This window comes from Pituophis catenifer, unplaced genomic scaffold (assembly GCF_029215685.1).
Source record: "Pituophis catenifer annectens isolate HBS135680 unplaced genomic scaffold, rPitCat1.0.hap2 SCAF_2, whole genome shotgun sequence".
Lineage (NCBI taxonomy): Eukaryota > Metazoa > Chordata > Lepidosauria > Squamata > Colubridae > Pituophis > Pituophis catenifer.
Window position 1 is genome coordinate 28,158,331 of NW_027256882.1, and position 14,168 is coordinate 28,172,498.

Below are 14,168 nucleotides of genomic sequence, written 5' to 3' on the forward strand. Positions count from 1 at the left end.
ATTAACATGAGATTTTGAGCTGGAAAAAGTAGAGGATACGAAACTCAAGGATACATTGCATGAAAGATCAAGGAAGATTATTTTTCATTCAGAAAAAGATGGAAATATCTGGAAGTTAGGGGGAAGGAAAAAGTCTTATTGGGCAGGGCACATAGGACAGACAATGATAAACACCACTAAACAATAGATCACACATATTTTTGACCTCAAGAATATCAGTTGTGGAAAAGCTCCATAGATCTGCCTATTGTAGAAAAAGCACAAATTACAAATCATAGCTGATTAAACAAGGAGATCCCAACTGTAGAAAAGCCATACAAATTATCTGAATAGGCCAAAAAGTTTGGTCAGAACAGCTTCCTTGTGGTTCATGGAATGACCCACACAGGAGAGAAGCCATAAGAGTGCTCCAAATGTGAACACTTCAGTGAGCATGGCAACATGGTGATACATCACAGGACACGCATCACATAAGAGTGTCCAAATTGTGTGAATATTTCATTGGAAATTACCACCTCATGAGACAACAAAGGACTCACACAGGAGAGAAACCCTTTCAATGTCCTGATTGTGGGAAAAGGTTCAGTAACAATTCCAATCTGTTGGCACACGAGAGGACTCACACAGGAGAGAAACCATTTGAATGTCCTGATTGTGGGAAAAGTTTCAGAAACAATTCCAGCCTGGTGATACACCAAAGGACTCACACAGGAGAGAAACCGTTTGAATGTCCTGATTGTGGGAAAAGTTTCAGTCAGAATTCCCACCTGCTGACACATCAGAGGACTCATACAGGAGAGAAACCATTTGAATGTCCTGATTGTGGGAACAGTTTCAGTCGCAATTCCAGCCTGGTGACACACCAGAGGACTCACACAGGAGAGAAATCATTTGAATGTCCTGATTGTGGGAAAACTTTCAGTCAGAATTACAGCCTGGTGATACACCAGAGGACTCACACAGGAGAGAAACCATTTGAATGTCCTGATTGTGGGAAAAGTTTCAGTCACAATTCCAGCCTGGTGACACACCAGAGGACTCACACAGGAGAGAAACCATTTGAATGTCCAGATTGTGGGAAAAGGTTCATTCAGAATTCCCATCTGGTGAGGCACCAGAGGACTCACACAGGACAGAAACCATTTGAATGTCCAGATTGTGGGAAAAGGTTCAGTAAGAATTCCCACCTGGTGAAACACCAGAGGACTCACACAGGAGAGAAACCATTTGAATGTCCTGATTGTGGGAAAAGTTTCAGTTGCAATTCCCACCTGGTGACACACCAGAGGATTCACACAGGAGAGAAATCATTTGAATGTCCTGATTGTGGGAAAAGTTTCAGTTGCAATTCCCACCTGGTGACACACCAGAGGACTCACACAGGAGAGAAATCGTTTGAATGTCCTGATTGTGGGAAAAGTTTCAGTCAGAATTCCAACCTGGTGACACACCAGAGGACTCACACAGGAGAGAAACCATTTGAATGTCCTGTTTGTGGGAAAAGTTTCAGTCACAATTCCAGCCTGGTGACACACCAGAGGACTCACACAGGAGAGAAACCATTTGAATGTCCAGATTGTGGGAAAAGGTTCAGTAAGAATTCCCACCTGGTGACACACCAGAGGACTCACACAGGAGAGAAACCATTTGATTGTCCTGATTGTGGGAAAAGTTTCAGTCACAATTCCAGCCTGGTGACACACCAGAGGACTCACACAGGAGAGAAACCATTTGAATGTCCTGATTGTGGGAAAAGTTTCAGTTGCAATTCCAGCCTGGTGACACACCAGAGGACTCACACAGGAGAGAAACCATTTGAATGTCCTGATTGTGGGAAAAGTTTCAGTCACAATTCCCACCTGTTGACACACCAGAGGACTCACACAGGGGAGAAACCATTTGAATGTCCTGATTGTGGGAAAAGTTTCAGTCACAATTCCAGCCTGGTGACACACCAGAAAACTCACACAGGAGAGAAACCATTTGAATGTCCAGATTGTGGGAAAAGGTTCAGTAAGAATTCCCACCTGGTGAGGCACCAGAAAACTCACACAGGAGTGAAACCATATGAGTGCCCAGACTGTGGGAAAGATTTCTGTACTAAGACTAGCCTTTTGAATCATGTGCTTATACACACGGGAGAAACCATTTAAGTGCCCCAAGAGTGGACGGTGCTTCAGGAAACATTCCACCCTTATTGCACACAAGAAAATGCAGATGGATTTTCCAAAGTGATGAGTGATGACCTAAAGCAGTGGTTCCCAAAGTGGGCGGTACCAAAGTGGGGGGCAGTAGGATGATTTAGGGGGGCAATAAGAGGAAGTGGGATGGCAGGGGGGGGCTAGAGGCAAAAGCGGGTGGCAGGAGGGCACTAAGTGGCAAGGAGGGTGGCCCCCACCCTTTGGCCTGTGCCTCGCAACAGTTACCTCCTTGCAAGCAAAAAGCAAGAAAAAACAGCTTTCAGCTTCAGCATAGGCTAATTAGCACAAGTTGATTAGATTGGCCGACTCTCCCAGCTGTTTTGTACAGGGCTCTGCTGCTTGCTGCAAAGTCTTGGAGCTGATTTTTTTCCCCTTGTGCTAATCAAGCTATGCTGAAAATGAAACTGAAAGTAAAGCAGGCTTTGCTGTTTGCTGCAAGGAAAAATGAGGAAGAGGGAGATTTCTTTTTCTTCCTTTTCCTCACTAAACAAGGTAGGTGCAAAAAATGGGAAATTTTGGGCAAAAGGGGAGAGTTCAAGATTTTAAAACGCAAAACAAAAAAGAGAAAGAAAAGGCAAAAATAAAAATGGGAAGGGAGAAAAAGAATGAAAGAGAAAGATGTTATACATATTTAGAATTGAAATATGAATAGTAGTAAGAAATAAATGGGAAATCTGTAAAAATGAAATGAGTAATAATTGGAATATTTTCTTTGTATTTTTGAAATCTAGACAATGATAAGTTTTTCTTTTTTTCTTTTTTTTAGAAATATGAATAAGTATAAACTAATAATTGAAATACCTTTAATGATATATGTTGGTGAAAGTAAAAAGGATTAAGTTGTAGCTTGGATATCATTGTTCTATTTTTCATTTAACAGCATTTTCACATATAATTTTAGCTAAAAAATGGAGCTTTAAGTCCAGAAGTCCATTTTTTAAACTTGGACTTCTGGAATTAAAAGGCTCTGAATTAAATGGTACTCCAGACAAAAGATGGAGAAGAGTATCTTGCTTTTAGATATGATAATAGCTGTCTAGAAAGGTGAGTTATGAGGTATTTTTTCATCATCAGAAATTTAATTTATTACCTGTTAAAAATGCAAAGACAAGGAGTACAAGGAGCAAATAAAAGACCTTCATGTTGGGGTTGATTCTGGACCAAATCTTACTTGTGGGACAGAAACCAGCTCTCAGCCCTCCTTGTGACTTCTTGAAAAGAATCCCCCCCCACACGCTCCACCGCCTGAGGAGGCAGGGGAGGGCTCCGGGTTGATCCCAAGGGGGTCTGGGAATGGGTGTGAATTCATCCCACAGCCCTCTCCATCCCCTCCTCTGTGAAATTGCTTTCTCCCACTCGCTGGTGGTCAGCAAATTCAAAAGGAACCCCCAGCTGAGAATCACTGCTCTAGATTGATTGATTCAGGGGATTTCTCTAGCGTTAACTAATAGTGTTAGCTATCTTTGTTACAGGGGTAAATGTATTGGAGCAGCCTGCAGACCTCCCAAAGGCTCTGCGCACCCTGTTTTTGCAAAAAAATGGGCCGGTTTTTCACAAAAACGGGACATGCGGGGCAAGGCTTCAGGAGGCCAAAAATGGCTGCATTCCATTTCAGCCACCAATTGTGCAAGTTCTCCCACTTAAAAAGATGAGAGAGGCCTGTAATTGACATTATAGGTAGACCTCAACTATGAGAGACAAAATGAGAAAACAAATCCAAACAATCACATTGCCTGATTTGGACAGAATTTATTTGCAAATTATGGTGGAAAATATGTATTTGGTCACCTACAAACAAGCAAGATTTCTGGCTCTCACAGACCTGTAACTTCTTCTTTAAGAGGCTCCTCTGTCCTCCACTCAATACCTGTATTAATGACACCTGTTTGAACTTGTTATCATTATAAAAGACACCTGTGCACAACCTCAAACAGTCACACTCCAAACTCCACTGTGGTGAAGACCAAAGAGCTGTCGAAGGGCACCAGAAACAAAATTGTAGACCTGCACCAGGCTGGGAAGACTGAATCTGCAATAGGCAAGCAGCTTGGTGTGAAGAAATCAACTGTGGGAGCAATAATTAGAAAATGGAAGACATACAAGACCACTGATAATCTCCTTTGATTTGGGGCTCCACGCAAGATCTCACCCTGTAGGGTCAAAATGATCACAAGAACGGTGAGCAAACATCCCAGAACCACACAGGGGGACCTAGTGAATGACCTGCAGAGAGCTGGGACCAACGTAACAAAGGCTACCATCAGTAACACACTACACCGCCAGGGACTCAGATCCTGCAGTGCTAGACGTGTCCCCCTGCTTAAGACAGTACATGCCTGGGCCCATCTGAAGTTTGCTAGAGAGCATTTGGATGATCCAGAAGAGGATTGGGAGAATGTCATATAGTCAGATGAAACCAAAGTAGAACTGTTTGGTAGGAACACAACTCATCGTGTTTGGAGGAAAGAGAATCCTGAGTTGCATCCAAAGAACACTATACCTACTGTGAAGCATGGGAGTGACAATATCATGCTTTGGGGCTGTTTCTCTGCAAAGGGACCAGGATGACTGATCCGTGCACAGGAAAGAATGAATGGGGCCATGTATCGTGAGATTTTGAGTGCAAACCTTCTTCCATCAGCAAGGGCATTGAAGATGAAACGTGGCTGGGTCTTTCAGCATGACAATGATCCCAAACACACCGCCCGGGCAATGAAGGACTGGCTTCGTAAGAAGCATTTCAAGGTCCTGGAGTGGCCTAGCCAGTCTCCAGATCTCAACCCCATAGAAAACCTTTGGAGGGAGTTGAAAGTCCGTGTTGCCCAGCGACAGCCCCAAAACATCACTGCTCTAGAGGAGATCTGCATGAAGGAATGGGCCAACATACCAGCAACAGTGTGTGCCAACCTTGTGAAGACTTACAGAAAACGTTTGACCTCTGTCATTGCCAACAAAGGATATATAACAAAGTATTGAAATGAACGTTTGATATTGACCAAATACTTATTTTCCACCATAATTTGCAAATAAATTATTTCCAAATCAGACAATGTGATTGTCTGGATTTGTTTTCTCATTTTGTCTCTCATAGTTGAGGTCTACCTATGATGTCAATTACAGGCCTCTGTCATCTTGTTAAGTGGGAGAACTTGCACAATTGGTGGCTGACTAAATATTTTTTGCCCCACTGTATTTTACTGTTACTGACTTCCTTAGTGGGTCGTGCAAACCGCTATTCCGAACAATGCTATTTATAGGGGGTGGGGGTGGGGGCAGTGGTGGGTTGCCCCGGTTCTATAGAACCGGTAGTAAAGCCGGCAGGAGGCCCCGCCCACCGACCCCGACATAACCAAAACGCTTCTGTGCATGTGCAGAAGAGTGCGTGCATGCGTGAGCGAAGTGAGCGCACCCGGCTCCACTGCAAACCGGTAGTAAAGATAAGTAGAACCCACCCCTGGGTGGGGGGCACTGAGGATGAGTTTGTAGTACCAAGGGGGCGGTGGACTGAAAAAGTTTGGGAATCTCTGACCTAAAGTGATAAGTGTAAAGGCTTGAATTTTAAGTTTTAAACTGAGAAATTAACTCTTCAATTTGACCAGAAAGAATTTGCTTGATTGTTTTTGTCATCAAGTATGTCATAGTATTAGATGGGAAGGAGGAAAGAAAAAATTGGAACATGTTAGTTTGATAATGGCTGTCTGGCTGGCCATCAGCAGCAGAAGTTGCTGGGTATTTATTTCTGCAGAAATTGTGCAATTCTGCAAAAATCATTTTAGGAGTGTTTTCTGCATTTTTATCATAATCAGTGCTAGAAATGCCACATGCAGAGAACCAGCCTTTTTCTCCCTGGGTATCCTCGAGATTTTCCACCCCAGAATTTCCCAGGCAGCATCTCTTCGGGATAAGAGCGCTCAGGCTGTAGTTAGAGGTTGTGGGTCCTCATACAACGAAAAAACAAGAGAAAAGAGAAATAGTTTATCTTTTCCTAAGAATTCATTGCACCAAGCATGTCTGCTCAGGTGGTGAATGAGGCACGCAAGTGGAAGAAACCATATGAATAGCAAATGTATTGGGGGAGTTTGGGGCAGTGACAAAAGCAGTGTAAAATTTCAGATGCAAAGGCTACTCTGCCTTGCATGTGACCTTCATGGAGAAGAGCTGTAGGAATATTGAGTTGAGAAAAGGGATTGTGTTTTTGACTACAGGATCTCCAGGTTCATTCGCAACTCCTGTTGTGATCTCCTTCGCTTGGAGGTTCCTCCTTGTTAGTCTTTGATGACTGGGAGGTGTGAGCAGAACCAAGGGATTGATACTTTGGTGTTTCCCCCCTTGGTAGGGAAATGTGAGGAAAAAGATGTACAGTAGATGTTTCATTTCTAAAACAGCATTGCATAAGACTCGTGAATAGATTTTGAGGGGGGAAAAGGAAAGTGTCAGCATTTCTGTAAACACTGGGACAATGTAATGCAAAGCTCTCTTCCCCAACACATGGGAGATCTTTCCTGTTCTTTCACTTCTCTCCCAGGACTCCTTCATTTGTTTTAAAAATTCCTTCAATTAAAGGGGAACATTATTTGTAGCAGTGGTATTTTAGCTATGCAAATGGATTATTCTGATTTTGCTGGGATTGGAAGACACCAAAGAATTCCAAGATCGTTCATTTCACCAACAAGATTCAAAAAGACAGGTTACAATGTTTTTTAGTAGGTCACATTGCATCTGATCCCTTTGAAGGATACTCGGTGACCAGGAGCAGATCAGGACTGGCATGTGGAGAAACCAAGATGTAACTCAATGGTCTGTCTGGATAATCACTGGGGACTTTCCATGACTGAGAATAGGATACGATAGGATAGGATTGAATGGAAATGAATTCTTTATTGGCCAAGTGTGATTGGACACAAGGAATTTGTCTTTGGTGGATATGCTCTCACTGTACATAAAAAGACAAGTTTATAACCCTTAAAAATAGCACTTCCTTGGAGTATCTTGACTTGATGGGGCTGGCAGGTCCTAAAATCTTGGGAGCCACAGAAAATCAGTTTTAAACTTTTGGGATGTAGAGAGGCGTTGATCTCTATCGAGAGTCACCCCCAAAGATAGCAAATTCTGCCAAAAAAAGAAAAAGATTCTGTCAATGATTACTTCAGCTTCAACCACAACAATACCTGAGGAAATAAGAGATACAAACTCAAGGTAAACTGCTCCAAATTCAATTGCAGAAAATACGACTTCAGCAACAGAGTGGTCAATGCCTGGAATGCACTAGCAGACTCTCTGGTTTCTTCCCCAAACCCCCAAAACTTTAACCTTAGACTGTCTACTGTTGACCTCACCCCATTCCTAAGAGGTCTGTAAGGCATAAGCGCACCATCGTCCCTGTCCTTATGTTCCTTTTTACTCTTATTCTTTTCATGTATTCCAATTATGTTTATGCTTTTATATGTTTTCTTATATATGCTTGACAAATAAAATAAAATAAAATAAAAATGTCATGAACTTTCAGGGCTGAGTACGTAGCTAATTTCGTAAGCTTAGTGGTATCACATTTCACTCTTTTGTTTGGGTCAGTTGCCAGAAGTCAAAAATGACGGTAGCATTTAATCAGTGAAAACCTCTTGCAACCGCCTTAGATAAGAGAGGGGACAAGCGCGTTTTTCTGCCTGTCTGGAGATGGCGCTCAAACAGGCAACACCAGTGGCTAGAAAGCGGACGGTACAGCAGGCGGCGTCTGTGGTTGTGTTTAAGGAGTTAAAATCACCAAGTACTGCATTGCTAGAAAGGATGGGAGGAGAGGAGAAGCGCAGAGGAACTTCCTCTTCCGGATGGCTGATGGGAGGAAGTTGGTGTGCAGAGCGGCTTTTGTGCTGTTTCCATGGTGGAAGCAGCAGCTGCCAGGTGAGTGGAGGGCAGCAGGTCGGAGGAGAGTCCGGGAGCAACTTGGGCTGGAAGCGGAGAAGCAACTGGGCTGAAGCCTCTCAGCTGCTGCTGCTGCAGGTTCCTTCCCTCCCCAAATGGAAGCCCACTGGTGCTGCAGGCTGGGAAACTGGGGGCTGCAATTTCTGCTGGTGGGAAGCTTGAAAAAGCCTCCTTCGAATGAAGGTTGAGTCTTTGGGGCTGGTTTCCCTCCAGAGGGAGCTCCGTCACTGGAGGTTTGGAAGAGAGCTGGAAGAAACCTTGGAGGTCTTAATGACGTTTCAGACAAATGGCTGTCCCGTCGGTTTAAAAGCCACCAGCAATGGAGCCCCCACAACCTCTGGAGGGAAGCCATTCCCGAAGAATCAACCTTCACTCAAAAGAGAAAATTGCAGCCATTCCGTTCCACTGGCTAATTGTTCTCACTGATGGGATTTTTCCTTAATTCCAGGTGTTTTTTTCTCTCCTTGATTAGTTTCCATGCATTGCTTCTTGTCTTGTCCTTCTGGTGCTTTGGAAAAGAAGTTGACCCTTCAAGTATTGGAACACTGCTATCATGTCACCCCTAGTCCTTCCTTTCACTAGACGATTCATTCCCAATTACTGCAACCCACTAATTATCCCTTCTGCTCTTCTCTGCGCTCTTTATAGAGTCTGGACGCCTTTTTTATATTGTGGTGATGAAAAGTGGTTGCAGTAATCCAAGTGTGATCTTAATCAAAGCCAGGGTGGATAAAAATCAATGATTTTTTTAAAAAAAAAATAAATCGAATTTTTTTTATTTAAATCGGATTTTTTGATTGAAATCAGATTTTTTTTATTTTTATTGAATTTATTTTAATAAACTTTTGGGGTAAAAATCTATTGTAAGATAGTTTTCTATTTAACATACGTAAATAATTTAGTTTATTCAGCATGAAATGGAGCTTAGTTATGTAGCACAAGGCTGTATATTCTGCAACACTGGGACTATCGGTGAGTCAATAGGTCAAAGGAGTAGCAGAGATGACAGTTGCTCTTTAAAAATTATGATTTAAATCGAGTTGATTTAAATCAAGTCTACTAGTGATTTAAATCATGATTTAAATCATGATTTAAATCGACTCAATTTAAATCAAATCCACCCTGATCAAAGCATTATAAATTGGTACTAAAACTTCATGTGATCTCGATTCTATCCCTCTGTTTAGGCAGCCAGAGTTTTTCAGGCTTCTTGAGTTGTTTTCCCATTGATTGATTGATTGATTGATTGGTTCGATTAATATGCCGCCCTTCTCCGGAGACTCAGGGCGGCTTACAATGCGTTAAGCAATAGCCTTCATGCTTTTGTATATACCTGCTTAGTAGGGCTTTCGCCCGCCCCCCCCCAAGCGGTGTTCTTTTTTATACAAAGTTAGCTTATTGCCCCCACAATCCAGGTCCTCATTTTATCTACCTTGAAAGGATGGAAGGCTGAGTCAACCTTGAGCCTGGTGAGATTTGAATTTGCAGTAATTGCAGGCAGCTGGTGCTAGTTAACAGCACTTTAGTCTGCTGCGCCACCAAGGCTCTTGTATAAGATTTTCATCCATGGAATCCTTCCCAAGCTGTCTCTTGGTTTGTTAAAATCAGCTGCTTTAAAGTCTAAGACAGTAGTTTGATTTTGCTCGATTGCTTGTGTCTGCATTATATTGAATTCCAGTATGACATGGTCACTCTTCCCCCAAATTATCTGCAACGTCAAAACCCACCCCCTATAATTTTCTCTCTGCTAGTAAAAGTTTAGATCACTATAGGAGATCCTTAGTTCCCTTTTCTACCTTTTGGATGACAAGTTGTCATCTAGATTCATTAGGAACCTTTTAAGACAGGGGTGTCAAACTGGCGGCCCATGGGCTGGATGCGTGACATGCAGGCCACACCCACCCCAGCTCCACAAATGGGTAGAATGTCACAAAATGTCACGTGATGGCAACATGACATGGCAAGTTTGACACTGGTGCTTTAAGACAAGATCTATTTATGAGGCTTTTGGGGGGCTGTTTTTGAGGCTTTTTGGCCCATTTTTGAGGTTTTTTGGGGCCATTGTCGAGGCTTTTTTTGCCCGCTTTTGAGGCTTTTGGGGGGCTGTTTTTGAGGCTTTTTCGTCAATTTTTGAGGCTTTTTGGGGCCATTTTTGAGGCTCCTTTGGCTCGTTTTTGAGGCTTTTTTTGGCCCGCTTTCCGAAAAAACGTTCCTGTGGTTATGAAGGTGCAAGAAAAGGAGAGACACCAACTTGGGTTCTGCCAACCGTTGTACATTTATGATGGCTGCAGCATCCCACACTCAGGATTCCCGTTTGTGACCTTCTCAGCTAGATTCTGAAGCAAAATTAGTAGGGATGCCAGCAGGAAATTGCAAGTCGCAGTTTGTGGAACAGATGCAAGTTGGCACTGTCATGTGACATCATGCTTCATGACCGGCTGCTTAGTGACACAGAAGCCAGTCCGAATTGCACTCAGCAAGTCAGGATTGCTCGAATTGGGAGGTCACCAGAAGGGCTTGTAGACAGCATTTTCTTCTCTTATTTGCAGCTGAGGACTTTCATGAGCAAAACTGGTGCTTCAAATCTTGCAGAGGCTTTTGGCATCATTTCCTCAGTTAAAGCCCCCACATCTCTAAATTTAGCTCAGAAGGTTTGACATTAACCATTTTGGGGCATTTTGTCAGGCTCAAAACTCATGGAGCTTCCACATATATTCATTTGTAGGTGTTTGTACCTGTATTTCTTTCTATATGCATATATCTGCAATTATATAATCTATCCTCAGTACATCCAGATATATTTGAGGATAACCCTTTGCAGTGCCAAGAATTTATACTTGAGCCAAGTAAACAACATAATTTCATGGTTGGATAGATATCTTGGTACTCTTCCATGTGTCAAATGAATCATAGTTAATGTAAGAGATTAATCTAGCATTGTGGCATGTTTGCTTTTTTATTATAATGTATATTTTTTTTCACTTCTTCTGTAACCATTTTATACACAATTAAAGTTACATTTTTCTTTGAAACTTATAGACAAAGAGGATGGCAAAAAGAGCACTCTGGACAACTGAGAATAACAAGCAACGTTGAAAAGGAAATAAAATTAAGCCAGAAATCAAAATATATTCCAGTTCCTTCAGAAAACCACACAATTCTCCTTCTCCAGCAGCTAATAGACAAAAGAGAGAAAATTAACATGAGATTTTGAGCTGGAAAAAGTAGAGGATACAAAACTCAAGGATACATTGCATGAAAGATCAAGGAAGATTATTTTTCACTCAGAAAAAGATGGAAATATCTGGAAGTTAGGGGAAAGGAAAAGGTCTTATTGGGCAGGGCACATAGGACAGACAATGATACAGGCCTTGCTTTGGGAAGAAGCAAATGGCTTTAATCAAAACACTATTAAACAATAGATCACACATATTTTTGACCTCAAGAATATCAGTTGTGGAAAAGTTCCATAGATCTGCCTATTGTAGAAAAAGCACAGATTGCAAATCATAGCTGATTAAACAAGAAGATCCCAACTGTAGAAAAGCCATACAAATTATCTGAATATGCCAAAAAGTTTGGTCAGAACAGCTTCCTTGTGGTTCATGGAACGACTCACACAGGAGAGAAGCCATATGAGTGCTCCAGATGTGAATACTTTAGTGAGCACGGCAACATGGTGATACATCACAGGACACCCATCACATAAGAGTGTCCAAATTGTGTGAAAGTTTCATTGGAAATTACCACCTCATGAGACAACAAAGGACTCACACAGGAGAGAAACCCTTTGAATGCCCTATCTGTGGGAAAGGTTTCAGTCAAAATTCCAGTCTGCTGCCACACCAGAGGACTCACACACGAGAGAAACCCTTTGAATGTTCTGATTGTGGGAAAAGTTTCAATAAAACTTCCAACCTGGTGAAACACCAGAGGACTCACACAGGAGAGAATCCATTTGAATGTCCTGATTGTGGGAAAAGCTTCCTTTGGAATTCTGAGCTGGTGAGACACCAGAGGACTCACACAGGAGAGAAACCATTTGAATGTCCTGATTGTGGGAAAAGTTTCAGTCGCAATTCCAGTCTGGTGATACACCAGAGGACTCACACAGGAGAGAATCCATTTGAATGTCCTGATTGTGGAAAAAGGTTCAGTAACAATTCCAATCTGGTGACACACCAGAAGACTCACACAGGAGAGAAACCATTTGAATGTCCTGATTGTGGGAAAAGCTTCCTTTGGAATTCTGAGCTGGTGAGACACCAGAGGACTCACACAGGAGAGAAACCATTTGAATGTCCTGATTGTAGGAAAAGTTTCAGTCAAAATTCCAGCCTGGTGATACATCAGAGGACTCACACAGGAGAGAATCCATTTGAATGTCCTGATTGTGGGAAAAGGTTCAGTAACAATTCCAATCTGGTGACACACCAGAAGACTCACACAGGAGAGAAACCATTTGAATGTCCTGTTTGTGGTAAAAGTTTCGGTCAGAATTCCAGCCTCGTGATACACCAGAAGACTCACACAGGAGAGAATCCATTTGAATGTCCTGATTGTGGGAAAAGGTTCAGTAACAATTCCAATCTGGTGGCACACCAGAAGACTCACACAGGAGAAAAACCCTTTGAATGTCGTGATTGTAGGAAAAGTTTCAGTCAAAATTCCAGCCTCGTGATACACCAGAAGACTCACACAGGAGAGAAACCATTTGAATGTCCTGATTGTGGGAAAAGCTTCCTTTGGAATTCTGAGCTGGTGAGACACCAGAGGATTCACACAGGAGAGAAACCATTTGAATGTTCTGATTGTGGGAAAAGTTTCAGTCGCAATTCCAGTCTGGTGACACACCAGAAGACTCACACAGGAGAGAAACCATTTGAATGTCCTGATTGTGGGAAAAGTTTCAGTCGCAATTCCAGTCTGGCGACACACCAGAAAACTCACACAGGAGAGAAACCATTTGAATGTCCTGATTGTGGGAAAAGTTTCCTTTGGAATTCTGCGCTGGTGAGACACCAGAGGATTCACACAGGAGAGAAACCATATGAATGCCCAGACTGTGGGAAAGATTTCAGTACTAAGACTAGCCTTTTAAATCATGTGCTTATACACACGGGAGAAACCATTTAAGTGCCCCAAGAGTGGACGGTGCTTCAGGAAACATTCCACCCGTATTGCACACAAGAAAATGCAGATGGATTTTCCAAAGTGATGAGTGATGACCTAAAGCAGTGGTTCCCAAAGTGGGCGGTACCAAAGTGGGGGGCGGTGGGATGACTTAGGTGGGCAGTAAGAGGCAAGGGGGGCAGCAGGGGAGCGCTAGAGGCAAAAGGAGGCGGCAGGGGGGCGCTAAGTGGCAAGGAGGGTGGCGGAAGGTGGCCCCCACCCTTTGGCCTGTGCCTTGCAGCAGTTACCTCCTTGCAAACAAACAGCAAGAAAAAACAGCTCCTTTCAGCTTCAGCATAGGCTAATTAGCACAAGTTGATTAGATTGGCCTCCCGACTCTGTCAGCTGTTTTGCGCAGGGCTCTGCTGCTTGCAAAGAGTGTCGGAGCAGATTTTTTTCCCCCTTGTAGTCAAGCTATGCTGAAAATGATAAATTTTTCTTTTTCTTTTTTTTTTAGAAATATGAATAAGTATAAACTGTAACAATCGAAATACCTTTAATGGTATATGGTACTGAAAGTAAAAAGGATTAAGTTGTAGCTTGGATAACATTTTTCTTTTTTTCATTTAACAGCATTTTCGCATATAAATTCTACAACTAGCATCCTTCTCTTTATTAACAAATTAACGTTTTCACTGACTCTTAACCGTTTTCTCTTAGTCTCTCCACAGTTCTCTTTCTTGATGTTTTCCTCCCTTTCTTCCATTTCTTTAGCTTCTTCTTTTTCCTGTTCTTATATCTCCCCTTCAGCCTTTTTCCTTTAATTTTAACTCTATTACTTTTCATTCTCAATCTTATCCCATTTATTTCTCTTTTCTTGATATTTGAGATGTATTTTCCCATATCCATTTTTATTCTATCACTATTGAACTCAGT

At 42.3% G+C, this 14,168-nt stretch overlaps 2 pseudogenes; both read left to right on the forward strand.

Annotated features, from left to right (window-relative positions):
• Window positions 1-250: 250 nt before the first annotated feature.
• LOC139310041 (zinc finger protein 850-like) overlaps window positions 251-14,168 on the forward strand; it is a 42,618-nt pseudogene continuing 28,700 nt past the window's right edge.
• LOC139311967 (zinc finger protein 84-like) lies at window positions 11,561-13,383 on the forward strand (annotated as a pseudogene).